Genomic DNA, 13,901 nt, shown 5'->3' with positions numbered 1-13,901 from the left:
GCGATGCCCAGTGCAGGCCCCCGAATGATGATGCTAGGTGCTGGTGAATCTGCCAGGTCGAAAATGCCACAGATACAGTGCCGGCAGCGCGGTCGCATCCGAGCCAGATGCACTGTCTGTCGGGGAGTCCGGACATGAAATCGAATACTGCGGGGCCGAAAGCGGTCGGCTTGATAGAGTGTTGTCCACAAACCACCCCGCGACTTGAGGGCACTGCCAATCACAGCGCTCGCAGCCCATGGTACGATATGCAGATCGCGCCGGAGGCTGTCTGCTCTGTTGATCGCGGAATATCACCGACCGACCTCGTCGAGCGAGTATCTGGCCGCCGAGACAGCACCGAGACCACCCGACATCCACAGAAACAAGCCGCCACCAGCAGTTCCGATAGCATATCGGCTCGGCCATACCAGCCACTGCCTTGGCGACGGCAGCGGAGGCTAGGACCGACAAAAATAGCAAGGATGCACCGAGCTATACAGAGTCCGAATCAGCGACAAACATCCAGGAGACTTACGAGCTGGGCGACCGAGGACTCTGGGCTGCTGCAAGCTGGTCTTCCCAGACGGCCTCGAGGGCATCGCCATTGAGGCGAGCCGTCTCTTGCTGCCGAAGGCCGAGGCTCACGTTGCGGATGTCTCTGGCTGCTCGGGCAAGCTGCACGAGTTGGAAAATCCAAAAGAAGAACAGTCGCGAAAATACGTTGGCCGGGGCAAGAATGAACTTCTTCTTCTTCCGCTTCCGCCTGGAGCTTCGCTTGGATCGCGGGGGTTCGCTCTCCTGGCTGCTGTCGGCCGGAAGGCCAGGGTCACGGTCAACGTGCTGAGGATCGAGGGCCTCGGGTACCAGCTCTTGTTGCGAGTTGGAGCTCGAGGCGGCTGATCCGTCGGCCGAGCAAGTCTGGGCTTGGTCGATGAGGGGCTCCTGCGAAGCGCGCATGGAGGAGGACGGAGAAGACGACGACGACGGCGGCGAAGGTGAAGGCTGGGCACTGTGGTTCGGAAGGATTATATCGGAAGAGCTCGACATCTCCTTTATGCTGAGGTGGGGGCGCAGAGTAGTCCTGAGGGCCAATCCGGAACGATCGAAAGCGTACACGGATGTCGAAGGGCGATGAGACGCAGACGCTGTGGACAGACCGAGGGATCAAATTCGGCGGCGGCGTCCTCTGCAGAGGCGGTCGGGGCGAGGAAGAGCGGGAGGCAATTCGATGCCGGTTCTGATGTCGATTCCGGTGTCGATGTCGGCGTCGGTGTCGGTGTCGGTGCGGGTGTTGCTGTTGGTGTTGGTGCCAGCGTCAAAGCCGTGCAGGTTGGTCTGGGTTCGAGAGGGGAGAGCCAAAGGGACCTCGAGCGAGAACGGAGCGAGATGCCCTGGGCGGCTCTCGGTGGCTCTCGCTCGCACTCGGTGTCCAGACAGCCTTTCTGTGGCCAGCCGCGATACACCCCTAAACTGGCGGTGGCGCCCGAGGCAATAACAGAGTGGGCATCCGCCAACTGTCGCTGCTGTCGCTGCTGGCTGGACACATTGTCAACGGCGCGCGTCGGCGGCTGGTCATGCTGATGATGTTCGGCTGCAGCCTGGTCCTCCGTATCATGAGAAGAGGCAGCGACGGCAGCATCGGATGGTGTCGCGAAAGCCAGACAGATCAGGCGGCCATGGAGGCGTCTTGACATGGCCTTCCTTGGTTTGGTGTCTTGACATGGCCTTGGTGCATCGGCGTGGCGGGTTGTCGGGATGGATGCCACGTGATCGGACGGCGACCAACCAGCTTTCGCGCCCGCGCAGCCAGGGGCGTGCGCAGTCTGTCCGACAGTGGGGATGGTGGCACGCGGATGCGCTCAGCCAGGGCGTCACAACAGAAACTGAGCGACCGGCGCGCGTGTGCCTCGTGGGGAAGGGTGGCGGCCGCGTCGGCCCCACCCGCCGCGAATGCCACTTGCGACCCCAGGTCAAGCACCAGCACCGCCGGCATCGGCATTCCGCGCCGCTGCAGGCTCCAGCCATCCCAGCCCCGTCAGCGACCGCCAGTATCGACAACCAGCGCTGTCGCACAACCAGCGTCTGCACCGCCCTGACCAAGCAGCCGGCCCTGTCCCGTCCATTTTGCCGTTTTCGCTGTCTCCCGGCAACAAGGGTCTGCAACAAGGCGCGCCTGGCACTCACAGGCGGCGTGTGGCGCTGAGCCCGTTGCTGTCGGTGCCTGGTTTCCTGCAACCCGACTCGGACAAGACGCGCACGCGGCACTGCTGATTGGACAGGCGCGGTGCGACGGGCTGCGGATAATCCAAGCACAGCAACAGTCGCTGTGTGCTGCACCGCAACACAGCGGAATTTCATTTGGTGACAACGCAACGCATTGCATGTCACAACGACACACAACACCACAACCACACACAACCACACAGACACACAACCACACAACCACACAACACCACACAATACACATTCGCACAGCCGCCCCAACACAACCTCCTTTCGACCAGCCCGGGCTTTGCCGTCTCGCTCTTCCTCTGGTCCTATGCCGGTTGCTGCCCACGAATCTGCTTGCACATTTGACATCCTGGCGTGCTGATCGTCGATCATCGCACTCGGGCTCGTCCATCCATCCGTCAGCATCCACTCGGCCTCTGTCCATCCATCGATCGGTGCCTGTTCTCATCCACCCGCCTGCATATTTCATCCACCCGATTTCCGCCTGGCTGTCCCCCCCCCAGTTCGCGCCTCGACATCCAGCACACACATCCACATCCACATCCACATCCACATCCACATCCACCCTCGAGACCCGGCGACGTGAGCTTCGCGGCAGAATGGAAGCAAAGTCGCTGCAGGTCACCACCAAGGAAGGCTATGCCGACCTGCTCCGCACCCTGATCCACCACCACCAGACCCAGCTGGCCGTCACAGCCTCTGGCAAGAGACGATCGACCGGTCTGCCAACACCCTCGATCTCCAGTGACTCGAGCGGGGACACCGACACCGATCCCGACAGCGCAGGTCCCGCCCGCAAGCGCTCGCACTCGCTGCTGCGTGCGGCAGCCCCCACCCACGCTTCGTACAGCTTCACCGGCATCGCACCGGGGCTGAATCCCGTCCATCTGGCCGCCTCGATTCAGCCAGGTACCACGGCGCAGTGGCCCGGCTGGCTCCCTGGCTCCAGCCCGTATGAACTGCCGCTGGATTACGAGCGCATTTGTGTCGATAACTTCTTCAACGTAGGTGTCGCAAATCTCTGATGGCGTTCTTGTGGTTGGGGCAGCGCTGCCGGGGCCGTCGAGTGCGAGATGCTTCTATGTCGGCCGCTGATTGTTTCTTGCCACGCTCGCACCATTTGCTCGCAAAACCTCTCTGGCATCGCTGGAATGGCTGCTGCCTGGGGCTGCAGTACATCTCCATCCGACATTTTCCGTGCGCCCTCCTTCGGCCCATGGCCTTTGAAGAGCTTCAGCTGCTTCCAGAGTACCTTCGCTCCATCGTGATTGCCCTTGGCCTCTGGGGCAGCTCCATCCAGTTCATCCGTGGCCGGTCGGTGCTGTCGAGCGCCTCATTGAACTATCGCACGTACTACTACGAGCGATGTCGGTGCCTGGCCCTCAAAATCCTCGACGAGCCGTCACTGGAACTGCTCCAGACCCTGATCCTGATGTCGCACTACACTCTGCGTAAGTGTCTGTTGATCCAGCTCTGTTGATGCAGTTCTGTCGATCCCGTCCATGAAACAAGCCCGTTCTCGGCCCCACTTGAGCGGGAGCGGTGCCAACATCGACATTGATGGCTTTGGCTGTGATGACGTTGCTTCTGTGTCTCGTTGGGCATCAAATGCGAGTTGCTGACTTGTTCGCTCACCGGTGCTTCAATGACGGTGCTCTGGCTGACATGAATTGCACATTCCCATGCACATTCCCATGCACACTCCCAATGCGCATCCACATGCACATTCCCATGCGGCCATGTGAACGCCGGCGTCCTTGGCTTGGTAGTCATCAGCAATAGTAAGTTTTTGCTCGCTCCTCCTCCAACACTGCCCTCGGTCAACACAGCACCCGGCAACAGTGCTTGTGCTGTTATCCGCATGTACTCTCCACAAGCGACATCCTCCACACCGGGTGCTCACTGACGCCATCAAATGCTCTGCCCTCCAGTCAAATCGTCGCTCAAGTACTTGGACTTTGCGATAAGAATGGTCAAGCAGCTGCGGGTCCATGTGCAGGCACGGATCGGACCCGGCGAGAGCCTGCCTTGGCACCTGGTCGAGATGCGCCGCCGTGTCTCATACCACTTTGTGCTGCTGGGGTACAAGCTCCAAAACTACGCCCGTGAGCTCTATCAGCTTGCCGACGATCACTCCAGGGCCATCGCCGGGGCGGAGCCCTCGCTCGAGAACCTGTGGAACAACAGCGCCGTCGAAAGCGCAACTCTGGATCGCACCCTCTACGTCGACACGGTTGTGCCCCGCTTCTTCTCGTACAACATGTATCTGCATCGTATCTACCACTCCGGATACAGGTACCTGGCTATCTACAACGATGGCCCGCCGGAGGGATCGCCGTCCATGTACGAGCAGCTAGCCCTCGTCGAGGAATACAAGGCCTGGAAGGAGGAAAAGCTGACCGAGCTGTGGTCCTGGTATGCGGGGCTGCCGATCTGGCTCAAGAGCGTTGCCGACCTCAAGGACGGCCGTGACCTGCCACTTGGCGTCAAGATCATGGATGTGATTCTGCTGAACATTATGTTCTACTGCTGTCTGAACATGGTGTACTACCCTGCAATGATTCAAGGTGGGTTGCTGCTGGCTTTGTTCTTGCAGGTGGAGGGCCGGCACTGGCACGCCATGTGTCATCCGCAACATCTCTAACGCCGGCTACATCTTTGTAGAGCTCTGGGACTATCCTGACGCGCCTCTGACCGAGCTACCCAACTACCAGTCCTGCGTCGCCTACCAAAAGCACATCACCAACCTGATGATCTTGTCGTGTGCGGTAGATCCGCTGCTGCAGTCCCTGAACTTGTTCATCACCTTTGGCTTGTTCCTGAGCAGCACACACGTAAGCATTAGCATCGGCTATTGGAAGCGAGAGAGGGAGTTGAGCGATCGGGTCGAGTTACCCCGGGTTACCCCGGGTTGCCTCAGGCTGCCTCAGGTTGCCTCAGATCGGCTTGGCTCAGGCTGAGAGAGAGAGAAACGCCCTTCGTCCTCAGTCTGATCGGGGTGACTGAGCCACATCCGGTTGGCATGTTGCAGTGCCAATTCCCCCTCGGCCTTGCTAACGCGCCTCCTCCGTCGGAACCCCCCCCCCAGACCTATCGGATCTATCTGTTGGCTGATCCCCGATCAAGCATTCGGGAGGTCATTGGATTGGAAATCGAGCAAGTCCGTGTCGTACACAGGGACGGCGAGGCAGAAGAGGGCAAGTGGCATGGGTGGGAGTTCACTCAAGGACAGAAGCTCCAGGATCTGCCGCACCCGGTGCTGCGATACCTGAACCGCGACAGCATGGTTCTGCGCGAGGATATCCACATCTGGGCCGACTACTTCAATGCTGCTGTCTTCAAGCAACTGGTCCGGATACCCAAGGAGCTCGATCTGCCCCGCCAGTGCGCCATGGCCCGCAGCTACCGCGAGATCGGGGCCAGGTTCTACCATATCGCCCTGGGACCGTGGGTCCCGCCGTCGTATCTGTGAGCCAGCGACAATACACTCTGACGCCGCCTTGCTGGCTGTGGCATTGCCTTTTTTTCGCCGTATCGCCCTTGCCTCGGACAGCTGCGGAACATGCCGCGCAACCGGGTGCTGGGAGCGAGTGCCTGTGTGCGGATGTGCGTGCAGAGAGCGAGCCCCCGCTGTGCAGAGCCCCCAGCAAGCCATTTTGCAAGGAAAAAAACACTCCGGCGACATCATCGTGAGTCACGGCGATAACGAGCGGATTGTCTCTTGGCGGGTCTCGCTGGCCGAGGAGGGTCCTCGGTGCGCTCTCGGCGCGCTCTCGTTGGCTGCAAAGGCTTGTCCTGGCCGTCTCGCTCCTCGGTTTCGCGGCATATATCAGCGCTGCCCTCACCCCGGCTCTGCGGAACCCACCCCTGTCTCTGACTCGGATTGCTTCTGCATCTCTGCCTTGGATCTGCCTTGGATCTGCCTTGGATTTGCCTTGGATCTATTTATCTTGGATCTATCTGTCCGGGATCTATCTGTCTTGGACACCTTGGACCTATCTATCTCGGATCTGCTCTTCGCCTGATCATCTCTGGATTTGATTTTACCCATCCATCTGCCTTCTCGCTGCTGCGATATCCACCGCTTCCACCACTTCATCCATTCCTGTCCGGCTCCGTATCCCCCTCCTTCGTCTCGCACCCCCCCCGCGCCATGTCTCAAAGCAACACCACCGCCCAGGACTGGGAGATCGAGTCTTTCGGTCCTGCCCAGATTCCTAACCCGTGCCCCTGCGTCTCCTATGTCGAGGATGATGTCTGTCTGCTTCTCGACCCTCGGATCCACACCCACCACACCGAGTCCCGCTCCCCCGACATCGCGTAAGTGATACCACACCAGCACCGCATGGGTGTGCGCCAAGGCCGCTTCGCTGCATCGACCCCCTGCTGCCTCCTCCAAGCCTGAGACCTGCTTGTCGGACTCTCCGAGCAGCAGCCATGATGAGCAGTCTCTGGCCTCCAAATACTGACCTCCGCCGTCCTCGCAAACCCGCTTTCCAACAGCACCATCCCTACCTGCATCGAGCGTGCTGGTCCCCGCAAAGAAATCTTCTTCAACCCCAAGGAAGTCGTCGCCGGTGTTGTGGTAAGACTCTGCCTCCGTTCGTGAAAACTGCGTTGGTGGGCAGCACGAGGTCCGCCGCATCCACAACCAGGAACCGCTGGAATGTGCAATTGCGCCTCCAACAAGCCTCTCGCTGTGTCGCTTTGGAAGCATGCCATCGCCAGCCCACCAATCTGGCGTGTGTATCCTCTGCATTGTGCTGAACCTACTATCCTTCCCATCGCCGTGACGACTCGTCGGCGACGACATCTCTCGGTGCATCACGGCAATCGTTCCACTGGCAGACCTGCGGTGGTCTGTGTCCGGCCCTGAACAACGTCATCCGTGCTGTCGTCAACTGTCTGCACTTCCGTTATGGCGTCAAGAAGGTCATTGGCTTCCGCTACGGCTTTGAAGGCCTGATTCCGGAGACCTCGGTAAGCCGTCCGCCCCCCCCTTTCATGTTTTGATGCCAGCCTTCGCTTCGGCACAAGCGGGCACAATCCTTTGTATCGCTCGGGCCTGTATCTAACCCATATCCCTTGTCTCTGTTGCTCACGCCACGTTACACTCAACCGGCCAGTCTATCATCGAGCTCACTCCCTTCGTCGTCAGAGACATCCACCAATTCGGCGGATCGATTCTGGGCTCGTCGCGTGGCCCCCAGGATATTGGCAAGATGGTCGACTATCTTGTCAGCCTCGGCGTCAACGTCCTCTTCACTCTCGGTGGAGACGGAACCCAGCGTGGCTCTAGGGCCATTGCCAACGAAATCCACCGACGCGGCCTCCACATTTCGGTCGTGGGTGTCCCCAAGGTGAGCAGGGTCGATATGCAGGGTCGATATGCAGGGTGGCTTCAACCACTACCGAGCCGTCAAAGGCGAATAGGATGTGGCATCGAGAGCACCCGGATCTTGATTGCATCATCCGCCTCGGCCGTATAGTACTTTGCCGCCCCCAAGCCCACACTTCTCACCCCCCCCCACTGCTTCGATTCCTAGACCATCGACAACGATATTTCGTACGTCGAGCGAACTTTTGGATTCGAGACTGCTGTCGAAATGGCCCAGGCTTCGATCATCGCCGCCCACGAAGAAGCCCGCAGTGCCCGCAATGGTATCGGAATCGTCAAGCTCATGGGCCGCGAGTCGGGCTTTATCGCTCTTCAAGCTTCGCTGGCTTCGGGCGACGTCAATCTGCTGCTCCTCCCCGAGATGTCGTTTTCGATGGACGCCATCGTGCGCTTTGTCCTCGAGCGCTTCACCGAGCGGAGCCACTGCGTGATTGTGGTCTCGGAAGGCGCTGGCCAGGAGCTGTGCGCCCCCGCCAGCGGCCTTGGCAAGGACATTTCAGGCAACCACATCTTTGCCGACATTGGCCAGTGGCTCAAGAAAGAGCTCGGCAACCGACTCAAGCAGCTGGACGTCGAGGTAGGAGACGAGGACAATCGCGCTATCGAGAGCTGGGGCTGGGGCTGTGAATGCGCAAGTTTGCAAGCGTCGGCGGGCTGTGCTTGGCATACCATCGGTTGACTCACCATCCCTCTGCCTTTCCATCACCCGCCTCACAGCACACCATCAAGTACATTGATCCCTCCTACGCCATCCGCTCGGCCGTTGCCATCTCCTCGGACGCCGTCTTTGCCCTCCAGCTCGGACAGATGGCTGTCCATGCAGCCATGGCCGGCCGAACCAACATGATTGTTGGATGCCTGCATAACCAGTTTGTCCACGTCCCGATCTCCAAGGCCACCGCCTTCCGCAAGAAGGTCGACATCAAGGGCGCAGCCTTCCAGAGCTTCCTGGACTCGTCGGGCATGCCTGTCGACCTCGTCCAAGCCCACTTGGGTCCCCCTGTCGCCTCGCCCAGACGAACCCCGACCCCTGCGGTGGACGTTCCTCGAGCGGTGGTCTAAATTCTGCGCCTCGGTCCTGGGCGCACGATCCCACCACGCTATCAATATGCGACGGCCTAATCCCGCACGACATAGTTTGCTGATTCTTGGACAGGCTCTCAAAGACCCTTCAATCCACACACAGATACTCTTCTTCCCTCACTCACTGACTTGCTTGACTTTGTCCAATCCTTTCTTCTTCTTTTCTTTCATCTTTGCTATCTCTCTCCTCCGCACTGTGTAATTCCGGGCCATTGATGACTCTACGGCCTAAGACATACATCGCAACAATACAGCGTATACAGCGTATACAGCGTTCACAATCCAAAGCAAAAGACCATGTCTCTGTAGCTGCGTAGGGGGCGAGGGTGTGCACATCTATCATTCAAGGGCCGCGCATCCAGTACCAGAGGATCTGCGAGAACCTCCAGAAACCGGCGGAAAGAACGCAAGATTTGCAGGATCTTCAGTGTACGCCTACTCTATTCAGAAAGAACAGGACACCCCCACGATCCGTGTTTCAGCGTAGCATGAGATGACCTGCGTCCAACAAAGTCACATGCAATAAATCAGATCACCTCGGCCGCCTCCAAGTGAAGGCCATGGGTCGCTCTCCGGTCTCCACAATCGAGCCGCACACATCAGTGTGCCTCGGGGCGTGCGTCAGGACGGCCTTGCACATCTTGTCGACGGCCGCTCGGCGCTCGATGTAGTCCTGGATAGCATTTGTCTTGTGTATGCTGGCACTGCCCATCACAAACGGTGTCGTCTGGGAATGACGCTCGCTCGAAGTGCCCCACCACTGTGTGTGTTTTGGATGGTGTGCGGCGAAAGATCATGGCCAGTGCGGATTGGTCTCGGGTGACAACGAAATCCATCAGTGCTCGTAATCTGGGGTGTCCCGTTTATTATTGGTTCGCCTGTATTTGAGCCGACCTGGACGGTTACAACAGCTCACAACTCGCTTCGGTCGCTGTGGCCCGAACCGCCGCCCCCACAGACAACCGGGGTCTGGACCTTCATTTCATACTCGCACTTGGAAGGCTCCGTAACGGCCACAATGGTGTTGTCGGGGCCGCATTCGAGTTTGACCTGAGAGGCAACGGCGTCGAGGACAGAAAAGGGTTGTGGTGTGTTTGAGATATCGCGGGATGGAAACGAAGGGAGAGTCCGGACGATTTGAAATCCGACGCTCTGCAATATCGATATCGATATCGATATCGGAATCTCATCCCCCGATCGTCCGAGGACCTGGGCTCGCTTCTGCGTCCTGCTCGCTGCTCTTGGTAGCGACTCGGTCTTACCTCAACGGATCGGGCAGGACCATTCCAACACGTTTCGCCGTTCTCATACATCATGCTCGAGTAGGCTCCGGCAGCAGTGTCCGAGGGCTTTCGGCCGCCCCAGCGCGTGAATTTGCTATCGATCGCGGTCGAGATGGCGAAAGTAGGGCAAACGAATGCAGCCACACAGACGGATGTGGATGTCAGTAAGTGGCCTGGAGCTACAGCATTGGCCGCACCTGAAGCGATGCAACCATGGGCGAGATCGCAAGTGCTGGTGCCGATGGAGTCACTCACCCGAGATTGACAAAGCTGCCTCCGTTCTTGCTCTTCTGCGTGACCTTCTCCAAGTAGCACAGCTCGTAGGTGTATCTGGGCATCCGATATGTGTCTTAGTGAGTGACTGGCTGTTGCAGTGCTCCCGACCCCCATTCTTCAGTGTGCCACCACCCTTGATTGCGGCGAGCATGCAACTTACTCGTGGCTATCTATCGAAAAGCACTTGCCGTAGAGAGACTCCCAAATGCGCTCGCTGCCACCCATATCCAGCTCGTTTCTGGTGTGGACGTCCTTGATCTTGTTTTCGACCTCGCTGCGCTTGCGCTCCACCTCCCACAGCTGGCTCTGTGCCTTGGACGGGTCTCGGGCCAGGTCGCGATCATCCTCCGAGAAGCTCACCAGCCGCTTCGGAAGCAATTTTGCCCAGCCTTGCCAGTTGATTGTTCCATCGACGGCTTGGACGAGACTCTGCTTCGTCACAGAGGCGGAGTGCCAGAGGCAGGCCGAGAAGCCGGCTTCGGGGTTGCTGCACGGATCCTCTGTTGCTACGCTCGCGCCGCTGTCGTCGCTGTCCACGGCAGCCACATCCTCGGGGCTCGAGCTGTCCTCTTCGACAACTTCTGGCGCCTCGGTTGCAGATCGGACGCGCTCAAGGACCTTGACGATCCCCTCGCTGGTTTGGGCCTCGTCGCCCTCAATCGACTCGAGTTGGCCTTGAATGTCATGCAGAGCTTGCTCCAGATCGAGAATGCGCTGGCGGAGCGAGCCTTCTCGGATTTCACATTTGGAGAGCTTGGAGGGGCACTCGCGTCGACTCTGACGCTCACTGACCTCGGATTCGACTTGCTTGTTGTACTTTTCGAATGCATCAGCGTTTTCTTTGAGATCTAAGTGGGTTTAGGGCAAGACGCCGTCGACCATGTCAGACTAGTTATCAATGCATCTGCAGGACGCCTTGGCCGATAAGGCTACATCTCTCCCTGGGCAAGGCTGTCGAGCAACATTGCACAAACTGCAGAGGCTTGCGATGCTGATGGCGACGGCACGAGCGGGTCCGGCAGAGCACATACTCTTGAGGACATCGATGCGGGCAGTCAGCGACTGGAGCTCGGCTTCGTAGTTAGCAAGATCCACCTTGCGCTGTTTCTGGATGGTCTGGGCCTCGCGCACATACTGCTCCTTCAGTTTGGCAGCCTGGAAAGGGCGAACAGATCAGTCGTCGCCTCACAAGAGTGCACAAGAGTACACAAGAGTAGCTCACTGCCGCCGGCAGAGAGATTGTCGGCAGCCCGAGATGAGAAGTCTGTCTCGACCATCGTGTGATCCGGACATCAGACGACTCAAAGCTGGCCAAAAGCCCAGAGGTAAGAAAGGATGGTGAAAACGGCGTACCTTCTGGCGGACCTTGTTTTCTTCGGCTTGCTTCTTCTTCAGCTGGGCTTGCAGTTCCTTGCAGCTGTTGGTGCACTTGATGATCTGGCCCCACTCGTCCGAGCCGTCGCAGCAGTCTGCCACAATGAGAGCCCACGGATGCAGTGCAGTGCGCATACGAGAGAGCCTGCGATTAGCTGTCGGCGACGTGGTCGCAGCGTTTTCGCCAAACAAAGACGACTAAGTGTCGACATGTGCTTCGTCCATCCGATCCAGTCCGGGCTCCTCAGGCCAAACGTACCGCAGACGCCGTCGTTGACTCGGGAGCTCGAGAGGGTCACGCCGATATGCCCTTCGTTCCTGCAGTAAAAGTGGCCGCCGTCGCAAGCCGAAGTTCCTGGAGCACCCCGGCCCCCAAGTGTTGCTGGATCAGTACGAGATCCGATGGCAGCGATGCGGTGCCTAGCATAAGCCTCTGCGTCGACACGGCTCTCGGCTCTCGGCTCTGGGATCGTTGCAGACCCCGGCCGGCAGCGAGCAACAACTCCAAACCTGGTTCGTCCGAGCCATCGGGGCAGTCGCAGTAGTCGTCATTGACCAAGCTGAAAGCAATGGACTTGGACCCATCTAGACACTGGAAGAGGCCCGAGCCCGAGTCCACATAGCTGGATTGCTCTGCACGGCGTTGGATCCAGTTCAGCCGGTCGGAGCGAACCAGAGACAGGGAGGGGGCGAGGCAGTAATGGACGAAGCGGGATTATTGTCAGTGCAATCCGCATGTATCGAAGCCCAGGCAGGTGGTGGATCGCATGCCGAGTAGGAAATAGCTGGCTGTAAGGGACCAGCGCGGAGCAGAGATACTGACGCTCTGGCGAGACTCCGTAGAGTGAGTCGATGGCGCTGGCAGCAGTCGATGGGCTTGTCAGCGAGAGCAGCTGGACAGCAGTCAGCGAGGCTGTTGCGAACAGCGATCGGGTAGTGAGCATGGCGACAAGATCCGATGCAGCGGTCAAGCAGAGTTTGCCGGATGTGGACAGAGGTGGTTTGGATGGAAACCCTGGGCAGATGGGAGGCAGAAGAGCAGCGGGCGTTTCGGGACTCGCGGCTGCAGAAATCTCCCCCCCCCCGGACGATTCGGTGCGCACTCCACGGACCGGCCCTTCTCTGCGAGTGATTGAACTTTTCTCGGGACAGTACCCATCGTATAGCTAGTGCAAGGCCACATACGGCCGGCATGCGAGCTGCTGGGTCTCATGAGCGACGAGAACGACGCTCCCGCTCTCGACTTGGGCTTCGATGTCGTCTGGCTCTGTCTCTGCTGTCTCGACGATCTGTGCTTCTGTCTCGACGATCCTTGCTTCTGTCTCGACGATCCTTGCTTCTGTCTCGACGATCTGTGCTTCTGTCTCGACGATTCCTATCGCTGCCATAGAGGTAATGATGGCGATGTCGCGGATCGTCGTGCTCGGATCTGTTGGTATATCCCAGACTGTGGTCTCTCCCAGACCGGCCACTGGATTCGGTTGCTTGAGACCGGCGTTGGTCGTAATCCCTCTGGTTTGGCTGCCGTGGGTGGTAGCTTGCGCCCTGGAGGTCGGTGCTCTGCTGTCGATCGTTTGAATGGCCCTTGGACCGGCGAATGGCATGCTCTCTCCAGCAATCATCGTTTCGCTGCTCAGGTCGAATTGTCGTGTCGCCGGCATTGTCGCCTCTGTTCGTGCACGACGGATCATCAGTCAAGTTGGGTGGATCGAAGGTCGACACTCTCCCGCTGTCAGTTGTTCTCGAGCACGGGCATACAGTATCGCCCAGCCATTCGCTGAGAGGAGCCCCACACTCTCAGCTCGGCCAGAGCATTGGATTTCCGCTTACATGGGCATCCGAAACGGCCGTCCTCGGCCACCAAATCGCAGCTGGCCCGACTCTTTCTTGCCCCCAAGCCCTCCTCCCAGACGACGGGGAATCCAGCCTTGCATCAGCCGGGCCCGCTCGTAATCGACCAAGATCGTGCGATCGTCTATGATCAACCGCTGCGAGGCCTGTAGTTGCGACTGTGTCAGTTTGTCGAGGAGATGCAAATGTGCATCGGTGGCCGGGCCGATACGATGGCTCGCTTTCGGCCATACAGAGTCAGAGCCATACCTGATACGCCCGTTCGCAGTCCCGCTGCGACTCAAACTCGACGAACCCATAGCACCGACTGATTCCCGTCACTGAAGTCGATATCAAGGTGGGTGTCGGCGTCAGGTCAGCAATCGGAGGCCCAACTCGCTTGTGAACGAACGGAGCGATCAATCGACCAGCTCAACGAACCT

The sequence above is a fragment of the Polychytrium aggregatum genome, assembly GCF_025602895.1.
Source record: "Polychytrium aggregatum strain JEL109 chromosome Unknown BJ171scaffold_129, whole genome shotgun sequence".
NCBI lineage: Eukaryota > Fungi > Chytridiomycota > Chytridiomycetes > Polychytriales > Polychytrium > Polychytrium aggregatum.
The sequence above is the reverse complement of the archived record's forward strand: the minus strand, read 5'-3'. Positions refer to the sequence as shown.